The sequence below is a fragment of the Hesperophylax consimilis genome, unplaced genomic scaffold (assembly GCF_061612785.1).
Source record: "Hesperophylax consimilis isolate HC1 unplaced genomic scaffold, BYU_Hcon_1.0 scaffold_152, whole genome shotgun sequence".
In the NCBI taxonomy this organism is placed as follows: domain Eukaryota; kingdom Metazoa; phylum Arthropoda; class Insecta; order Trichoptera; family Limnephilidae; genus Hesperophylax; species Hesperophylax consimilis.
This window is the reverse complement of record NW_028301371.1, coordinates 1-10000: the sequence shown is the minus strand read 5'-3', so window position 1 is coordinate 10000 and position 10000 is coordinate 1. Positions and strand designations below refer to the sequence as shown.

The 10000-nt window shown below is 49.1% G+C and overlaps 2 non-coding genes and 1 pseudogene across 2 annotated transcripts; all 3 read left to right on the top strand.

Annotated features, from left to right (window-relative positions):
* Positions 1-3863: 3863 nt before the first annotated feature.
* LOC149408618 (small subunit ribosomal RNA) lies at positions 3864-5803 on the top strand. The gene has a single exon (XR_016305471.1). It is a non-coding gene; the product is annotated as a small subunit ribosomal RNA (ribosomal RNA).
* A 331-nt stretch (positions 5804-6134) lies between these two features.
* LOC149408617 (5.8S ribosomal RNA) lies at positions 6135-6297 on the top strand. Its single transcript, XR_016305470.1, has one exon. It is a non-coding gene; the product is annotated as a 5.8S ribosomal RNA (ribosomal RNA).
* Positions 6298-6712: 415 nt separating this feature from the next.
* LOC149408616 (large subunit ribosomal RNA) lies at positions 6713-10000 on the top strand (annotated as a pseudogene; the record flags this gene model as incomplete).

Sequence of the window (10000 nt, the reverse complement as noted above, 5' to 3'; positions counted from 1 at the left end):
ATATAATATAGAAACCCAACTTACGACTTGTAGTATGATATCGAAAAAAGAAATAAATTCACAAACCTTTCTTCTTTTTTTCGTCTTTTGATGAGTTCAAAACATTGTAGACGATAGATGGCGTAGCGGTTTCGGGGAAAATTAGGTTTTTTGTTATTATTCTTCTTATGCTGTGTACCTAAGTGTCATATTTATGTGTGAATAAAAATTATATATAATAATAGTAATTATTTATTTTTTGGAATAACTTTACTGAGTAAAACCTAATATTGTAATATTTAATTATCGAAGATAATATTAGCGAATTCTAAAAGAAAATCTGAAAGAGAAAAATCACCAAAATAATAAAAAAAAAAATCAGTCCTAGATGTGACCGTATCCTTTTCTGATTTTTCTGTTTCAGATTTTCGTTTAGAAATCGCTAATATTGTCTTCGATAATTAATAAATTAAAAAAATCATTTTCGTCAGGAGGTGAGGGAATGCAATTCAGAGCGGCGGGCGCGGGTAAAGCGCGGGAGTAACTGGGACGCACTTAACGGCCCTCGACGTGTTTTCAAAATTTTCTTATTTAAAAATAAAATATTTATTTTATTTAAATTTCAGAATCGAACTCATAACGTCATTCTTAGTGTAGAATAATAAATTTAGCCGCGGTTCGGTGCAGCGGGGCCGGCGATGAGTGGGATCTGATATCGAGTAGCGGCCGCGGGTGGACGGCGGGAGTAACTGCGACGCACCCGATGACGCCATTTGCCCCGGGCACGGTGTGATTTAAAAGAAAAAAAAAAAAAAACTTTTTTTTTTGACGTATTTTATTTCAGAATCTAATTCGGAACGCCATTCTTAGTGTAGAATATTAAATTTAAAGGTTTCGGGAGCATTGGGACCGGAGCTGCCAAGATCTCATTTCGGATGATAGCCGCGGGTAAACGGCGGGAGTAAACGGGCCGCACTTAATGGCCCTCAATGTGAAATTGTAATTTATTTATTTTTATAGATTTTTATTTCGGAATCGAATTCGGAACGTCATTCTTGTAGCGTAGAATAAAAAATTTTAAATGTTACGGGAGCATTGGGACCGGAGCGGAGCTGAGAGGATCTCATTTCGGGTGGTAGCCGCGGGTAAACGGCGGGAGTAAACGGGCCGCACTTAATGGCCCTCAGTGTGAAAATGTTTATTTTTTAGTTTTCTTATCATGTATGTATGTATGTATGTATGTATGTACGTATGTACGTATGTATGTATGTATGTATGTATGTATGTATGTATGTATGTATGTATGTATGTATAATTTAACATTTCGATAGTGAGAAGACGTGAGCGACGAGGGTAAATTTATTTTTTCGAGACCGAGCGTGAGCAGTCGGGCAGACGGCCGGAGATGAGGCGACGCGGCTCGCGCTACTGCGGCCGGTTCCGCGAGAGGCCCGACCGCCCGGGCGTCCGTCTGAGCGCAGTCGAGGAGTCGGAGCGGGCGCATCGCGGTCTGTAATAGTCGGTGAATTTGTTTTATTCGAATCCCTTTTAAAATCGTTTTCTTACTATGCATGTATGTATGTATGTATGTATGTATGTATGTATGTATGTATGTATGTATGTATGTATGTATGTATGTATGTATGTACTTGTGTATAAATATACAAAAATCTCTTCACTTTATATGTTTTGTTATGATTTTTTTTTTCTCCTATTTACATATGTTTTAAAAGTAAAATTTTATTATTATTTTTTTACACTTCACAGACGAGTGTTTTTGGACTCTTGTAGAGGTAAAAATGTTAATTTTTAATTGAATATATTTTTAAAAAATGTACGTGTAAATATGAATTTATTTGATTTAATTTCAATGTCGTCTATTAAGTTTTTTTTTTTTAACTCAACAGAATAAATGATATAATATAACAATTCTAAAATGTTGCCTAGTCTTGTGGGTGCCGGGTGAATTTTCTTTATGTATCAGGTTAGGTTAGGTTAGGTTAGGTTAGGTTAGGTTAGGTTAGGTTAGGTTAGGTTAGGTTAGGTTAGGTTAGGTTAGGTTAGGTTAGGTTAGGTTAGGTTAGGTTAAGTTAGGTTTGGTTAGGTTAGGTTAGGTTAGGTTTGGTTAGGTTAGGTTAGGTTAGGTTAGGTTAGGTTAGGTTAGGTTAGGTAAGGTTAGGTTAGGTTAGGTTAGGTTAGGTTAGGTTAGGTTAGGTCAGGTCAGGTTAGGTGCGATTACAATTTTTGCAAATAGATAAATTGACAAAAAGTTGACAAAAATTTTTGCCAATAAAATTTATGCCAATATAATTTTATGCCAATAAAATTTTATGCCAATAAAATTTTCTGCCAATAAAATTTGATGCCAATAAAATTTTCTGCCAATATAATTTTATGCCAATAAAATTGTATGCCAATAAAATTTTTTTGCCAATAATTATTAGCAAAAAATTGATCTTTGTCAATGGAATTTAAATTTAAAAAAGTAAAATAAATACAAAACAATACAAGAACAACGCGTCAACTCAACAGAGATCAAATGGGAAAATAATTCACCGACTCCAGATATTTTCATATCGGAGGGTTCGGCTCGGTAGAACTCCTAACGGGGCCTATAAATAAATCCTACAGATCCCTCAACATAAACATTTAAAAAATCTTTTGTTATCCTACATGTATTCAAAATGACCGACTTTTGCATCTTTATATATAAATTTTTTGATAGATCTAATACGCCTAAATTTTTAATAAGAGAGCTAGGTATAATGCCGGTAGCCGAAATAACGAATGGTAATATTTTTATAGCCTGAGAATGCCAAATTCTTTTTTTCTCATTTCCTAAATCTGTGTATTTTCTTATTTTTTCACTAACAGATTTTTGAATATTACAGGAATTCGGAATAGCGACATCGATGATATAAGTTATTTTTAAAAAATTTGTCATGTAAAACTATATCGGTTCTATTATGACTAATCGCTCGATCTGTTAGTTATATATTTAGTTAGTTATGTTAGTTATTTATTATTATTATTATTATATATATGTTAAGTTTTTATTTTTATTTGAAATATGTTCTTATTGTGTAAATTTGAAATAACTACGTACCTCTGTATTAAGTTTTTTTAAACTCACCGGGAACGGTCGGTCGGTATCACCGATTAAATGAAATAATTTAAAATTTCCAAAATGCGAATACGAAAGTAAATTTATTTACCGAGACCGAGCGCCTTGTGCCCGGTTTCGCGAGCCGCCCGAGGCCCGACGGCCCGGCCGCCTGCGCGCCTTCGAGGGGTCGGAGCGGGCGCACCGCGCTCGGCGCCGTCCCGAGCGAGAACGCGACCCGGCACAGCTTTGTGCCCGCCGAGTGTGGCGGGCTCTCGATGCACGGCGTTCGCAAACTGCGGCGGCCTATCGGTCGTGTCGGCGGTGTTATTTGCGAGAAACTACGTGACGCCCGCTTCTGCGCGGCGTTCCGCGCTCATGTTTTGACTCTGGAGTTCCGCGCGAGCAGAATTTTCAAAAGCAAAGGCGGAGGATTTTATCCCCGTCTCACTGTTGCCTCGCCAAAGGCGTGCGCTTTCGGTGTACACGTTTTACGAATGGGAATTATAAATCGGACGATAGCGTCGTCGCGGGTGCGGTCTCTCTCTCTCGGGCGGGAGCCGTCCTACGCGCGCTTTCTTCGTTTGAAGCAAAAATTTTCCCGCGGAGCTTTCGTCTAGCGACGGTCGCCGAGCGGGAGAATATAGCGGTACGCATAATGAGCGTGACTCGTGCGGGTGACTCCGTCGCGTGTTCTTTAACGCCGTGTTGTCCGCGCCCTCTACGCGAGGGCGGGCCTCTGTCGTTCGGAGGATTAAAAACCCTCCGACGGTGGTGCAGCTCCCTGGTTGATCCTGCCAGTAATCATATGCTTGTCTCAAAGACTAAGCCATGCAAGTCTCAGTAAAAGCCGAATTAAGGTGAAACCGCGAATGGCTCAATATATCAGTTTTGGTTCCTTAGATCGTACACGGTTACTTGGATAACTGTGGCAATTCTAGAGCTAATACATGCAAACGAGGTTCTGACCGGTAACGGGAGGAATGCTTTTATTAGATCAAAAACCAATCGGCGGCGGGGTTCGCGCCCCGTCCGTCGCCATTCGAGATGACTCTAGATAACTTTGAGCTGATCGCACGGTCTAGCACCGGCGACGCATCTTTCAAATGTCTGCCTTATCAACTGTCGATGGTAGTTTATGCGACTACCATGGTTGTCACGGGTAACGGGGAATCAGGGTTCGATTCCGGAGAGGGAGCCTGAGAAACGGCTACCACATCCACGGAAGGCAGCAGGCGCGCAAATTACCCACTCCCGGCACGGGGAGGTAGTGACGAAAAATAACGATACGGGACTCGTCCGAGGCCTCGTGATCGGAATGATTACACTTTAAATCCTTTAATGAGGATCCATTGGAGGGCAAGTCTGGTGCCAGCAGCCGCGGTAATTCCAGCTCCAATAGCATATACTAAAGTTGTTGCGGTTAAAAAGCTCGTAGTTGAAATTGTGTCCTGCGGTGTCGGTCTACCGAATGCGGTACGACAGGCACGTCTGCGGGGCTTCTCGCCGGTGCGTCCACCGCCGGCGTGTGTCGGTCGGCCTCACGGTCGGCCGCGCACCGAGGCGGGCCGTCGCGGCTGTTTACTTTGAACAAATTAGAGTGCTCAAAGCGGGCTAACACTTGCCTGAATATTGTACGCATGGAATAATAGAATAGGACCTCGGTTCTGTTTTGTTGGCTTTCTGATACCAGAGGTAATGATTAATAGGGACGACTGGGGGCATTCGTATTGAGACGTTAGAGGTGAAATTCTTGGATCGTCGCAAGACGGACTAAAGCGAAAGCATTTGCCAAAGGTGTTTTCATTAATCAAGAACGAAAGTTAGAGGTTCGAAGGCGATTAGATACCGCTGTAGTTCTAACCATAAATGATGCCAGCCAGCGATCCGCCGAAGTTTCATAATTTTAACCCGGTGGGCAGCTCCCGGGAAACCAAAGCTTTCGGGCTCCGGGGGGAGTATGGTTGCAAAGCTGAAACTTAAAGGAATTGACGGAAGGGCACCACCAGGAGTGGAGCCTGCGGCTTAATTCGACTCAACACGGGAAAACTCACCAGGCCCGGACACTGGAAGGATTGACGGATTAACAGCTCTTTCTCGATTCGGTGGGTGGTGGTGCATGGCCGCTCTTAGTTGGTGGAGCGATTTGTCAGGTTAATTCCGGTAACGAACGTAACTCTAGCCTATTAAATAGACGTGCAACCGGTATCACGAGGGTCCGTGTGCGCGCGGCTTCGGCGTTCGCGCGTCGGGGTCGTGCGTTTCGCGGTCTTCACTACCGGCGTACAATGAAAATCTTCTTAGAGGGACCGGCGGTATATATAGCCGCACGAGATTGAGCAATAGCAGGTCTGTGATGCCCTTAGATGTCCTGGGCCGCACGCGCGCTACACTGAAGGGATCAGCGTGTCCTCCTTGGCCTAACGGCCCGGGTAACCCGATGAAACCCCTTCGTGATAGGGATTGGGGTTTGCAATTCTCCCCCATGAACGAGGAATTCCTAGTAAAAGCGAGTCACCAGCTCGCGTTGATTGCGTCCCTGCCCTTTGTACACACCGCCCGTCGCTACTACCGATGGATGATTTGGTGAGGTCTTCGGACTGGTGCGCGGAAGCTCTCACGGGCATCCGACGCGTCGGAAAGTTTGACCGAATTTGATCATTTAGAGGAAGTAAAAGTCGTAACAAGGTTTCCGTAGGTGAACCTGCGGAAGGATCATTTCCTGTGTTTAATGTTTGTGCTTTCCATGATATGAAATATTATTATGAAACAAAACATATATATACATATAAACCATAATCGAACGAATGCTAAATTACTGCGTCGGAGATCGCCCTAGGGCGCCGATGCGAACCGAGAACCGCCGGCGTCGAGCGGAGGAGGGCTCCGTCCCTCTATCCGCTCGTCCGGTGAAATTTTACCCGTCGCCGTGAAGGCGGCGGTACAAAATTAATCTTTTTGTCGAATGGAATTATAAACATTTCGAAAACGCAAACCAAATTGTAAAAACCGAAAACTAAAACGTATCTATTTATGTTTGTTTTATCATTATTACCCTGAACGGGCGGATCACTCGGCTCGTGGGTCGATGAAGAACGCAGCTAAATGCGCGTCAGAGTGTGAACTGCAGGACACATGAGCATCGACATTTCGAACGCACATTGCGGTCCGAGCAAGACGTAGTTTGTCGACGGACCACTCCTGTTTGAGGGTCGCGCACACAATGCGACCAGACTGTTCTCTCGCCCCCGTCCTCGGACGTGTGGGCGCGCAGAGCGAGCGTTGCCGGCGTCGCCGGGGCCCCGCGCGCGTCGTCTCCTCGGAGACGCGCGCCGGGACCTCGGCGTCCGGTTAAATTTGACGAAGTGCTCTCTCGATGCGCGCGATTTCCGCTTGCGTTATACCAAACGCGGAGGAACGCGTGCGAGCCTTGAGCTAGCGACGACGCTGAAAAACTGGGCAGTCTACCGCGCGAGCGGTCGGCTGTCCGGGGCGATCTTCGCGCTCTCGGCCGCGCGCACCTCCGCGGACGCTCGTCGGTTTCGCGCCCGCTTGACAGAGTCTGCACGGGCGAGAATACGCGCACACTGTTGCTTTGCGTACTTCTCGAATTTATAAAATTTTTGTTGTCGACCTCAAATCAGGAGAGATCACCCGCCGAACTTAAGCATATCAGTAAGCGGAGGAAAAGAAACTAACGAGGATTCCCCGAGTAGCGGCGAGCGAAACGGGAAGAGCCCAGCGCTGAATCCTGCGGCCCCGGCGGGCCGCCGGGAAATGTAGCGTTCGGGAGGAGAGTTATACATACACGCGCGGTCATTAGTCACGGCTGCCTGTCCAAGTTCATCTTGAACGGGGCCCGCTTACCCGCAGAGGGTGCCAGGCCCGTGGTGACGGTAGCCGGCCGCGACGGTCTCTCTCCCTAGAGTCGGGTTGCTTGAGAGTGCAGCCCTAAGTGGGTGGTAAACTCCATCTAAGGCTAAATACTACCACGAGACCGATAGCGAACAAGTACCGTGAGGGAAAGTTGAAAAGAACTTTGAAGAGAGAGTTAAAGAGTACGTGAAACCGTTCAGGGGTAAACCTGTGGAACTCAAACGAGCGAACGGGGAGATTCATCGTGTCTTCCGTCGGGGCTCGCGCCTCGCGCAAACCTTCGCCTTCGGCTTTCGGGTCGGGGCGGTGGGTGCGCGGGTGCGCCGTCAGGCTCCCGGAGCGCGTGCACTTCTCCCTTAGTATAACACCGCGACCCCGTCGCGCCGCGGTCGAATGCGCCGTGCGGTTGACCCGTCTCGCTCTGCGAGGCGGAGCCGCGGTGTCCACGGCCGCGGCGTACATTACGCAGCGACGGTAGAGAACGAGGATCGCGTCCGCCCCTCGCGGGCGTCCGTCGCGCTGCAGCGGCGTCCTTCGCGTGGCCCCCGGCGTCTAGTGCGTCGCGGGTGTCGCGCGTCGGGTGTCCGTCGTTAGCGGCGCGCTCTCGGACGGGACGCGTCCCGGTCGGCGGTGGTTTTGTTTTGGGCACTCACAGGACCCGTCTTGAAACACGGACCAAGGAGTCTAGCATGTGCGCGAGTCATTGGGAACACTGATAAACCCAGAGGCGAAATGAAAGTGAAAGGCCGGCCTCGAGCCGGTCGCAGGGAAGATGCGCGGGGCGTCGTCAGACGCCCCGCCGCATTCCCGAGGCGTTTCGAGAAAGCCCCCGTGCGATTATCGAGACGCACTGAGAGCGTACACGCTGGGACCCGAAAGATGGTGAACTATGCCTGGTCAGGTCGAAGTCAGGGGAAACCCTGATGGAGGACCGAAGCGATTCTGACGTGCAAATCGATCGTCCGAACTGGGTATAGGGGCGAAAGACTAATCGAACTATCTAATAGCTGGTTCCATCCGAAGTTTCCCTCAGGATAGCTGGCGCTCGAGAAACATGACGGTTTTCGGACCGCCATTCGCACAGTCTCATCCGGTAAAGCGAATGATTAGAGGCATTGGGGCCGAAATGGCCTCAACCTATTCTCAAACTTTAAATGGGTGAGATCTCCTTCTTGCTCGAAGATGAAGTAGGAGCTCGGATGGGAGTGCCAAGTGGGCCAATTTTGGTAAGCAGAACTGGCGCTGTGGGATGAACCAAACGTCGAGTTAAGGCGCCCAATGAACGCTCATCGGATACCATAAAAGGCGTTGGTCGCTCAGGACAGCAGGACGGTGGCCATGGAAGTCGGAATCCGCTAAGGAGTGTGTAACAACTCACCTGCCGAAGCAACCAGCCCTGAAAATGGATGGCGCTGTAGCGTTCAGCCTATACTCGACCGTTGCAGGCAAGCGGGGCGTTCGTGCGGCTCCGGCCGTGCGATCGTTTTGAAGCCGCAACGAGTAGGATGGCCGCGGCGGTGTGCGCAGAAGGGTCTGGGCCCGCCTGGAGCCTCCGTCGGCGCAGATCTTGGTGGTAGTAGCAAATACTCAAGCGAGGTCCTTGAGGGCTGATGTGGAGAAGGGTTTCGAGTTAACAGCCGTTGCACGCGAGTTAGTCGATCCTAAGCCCTAGGAGAAATCCGATGTTGATGATGGTGTAAAGTTATACGATTTTACTAAAGATTGTTTTCTTAAAAGTACACCCGTCGGGCGAAAGGGAATCCGGTTGCAGTTCCGGAACCCGGCTGCGGAACCGTCTTAAAAATCGTTCCCTCGCAAGAGAGTTCGTCGGGGTAACCCAAAGTGGCCTGAAGACGCCGACGGGAGATCCGGAGAGAGTTATCTTTTCTGCCTGAGCGTTCGAGCGCCCTGGAATCCCATAGCGGGGAGATAGGGCTCGGGACGCGAAGAGCATCGCCGATGCGGCGGTGTCCGGATCGGCCCCTCGGACCTTGAAAATTCAGGTGAGGGATACGCGGAGATGTCGCGCCGGCTCGTACCCATATCCGCAGCAGGTCTCCAAGGTGAAGAGCCTCTAGCCGATAGAATAATGTAGGTAAGGGAAGTCGGCAAGTTGGATCCGTAACTTCGGGATAAGGATTGGCTCTGAGGGCCGTGGCGTGTCGGGCCTGGTCGGGAAGAGGTCATCGGCCGAGACGTGGAAGCCGGGCGGGGTCTCCCCGCGTGGTGCCCTCGGGTGCCGCGCGGGTGTGGATCTCCGTCACCCGGCGCCTCGCCTTGGCCTCCCCTCGGATCTTCCTCGCTGTGTGGTGCCGGCGTGTTCGCGCACGCTCGGTTACCTGTACGGCCGCCGGACGACGGTCAACTCAGAACTGGCACGGACAAGGGGAATCCGACTGTCTAATTAAAACAAAGCATTGCGATGGCCCTCGCGGGTGTTGACGCAATGTGATTTCTGCCCAGTGCTCTGAATGTCAATGTGAAGAAATTCAATTAAGCGCGGGTAAACGGCGGGAGTAACTATGACTCTCTTAAGGTAGCCAAATGCCTCGTCATCTAATTAGTGACGCGCATGAATGGATTAACGAGATTCCCATCTGTCCCTATCTACTATCTAGCGAAACCACTGCCAAGGGAACGGGCTTGGGAGAATCAGCGGGGAAAGAAGACCCTGTTGAGCTTGACTCTAGTCTGGTATTGTAAGGTGACATGAGGGTGCAGAATAAGTGGGAGGCGGGAGCAATTCCTCCAAACGTGAAATACCACTACTTTCATCGTTTCGTTACTTACTCAGTTGGGCGGAGGGCGTGCGCCGGCGTTAATGCCGCGCGTCACGGGTTTTTCGCGCCAAACGTGTACGGGGCGGCGAGCCGCGGCGGTCTCGGGCGGTGTGCGTGCGCAAGTGCGCCGCCGTTCGTTCCGTCGCGTCGCCGCATTTCCCCGCGTGATCCGTTCTGAGGACACTGCCAGGCGGGGAGTTTGACTGGGGCGGTACATCTGTCAAAGAATAACGCAGGTGTCCTAAGACCAGCTCAGCGAGGG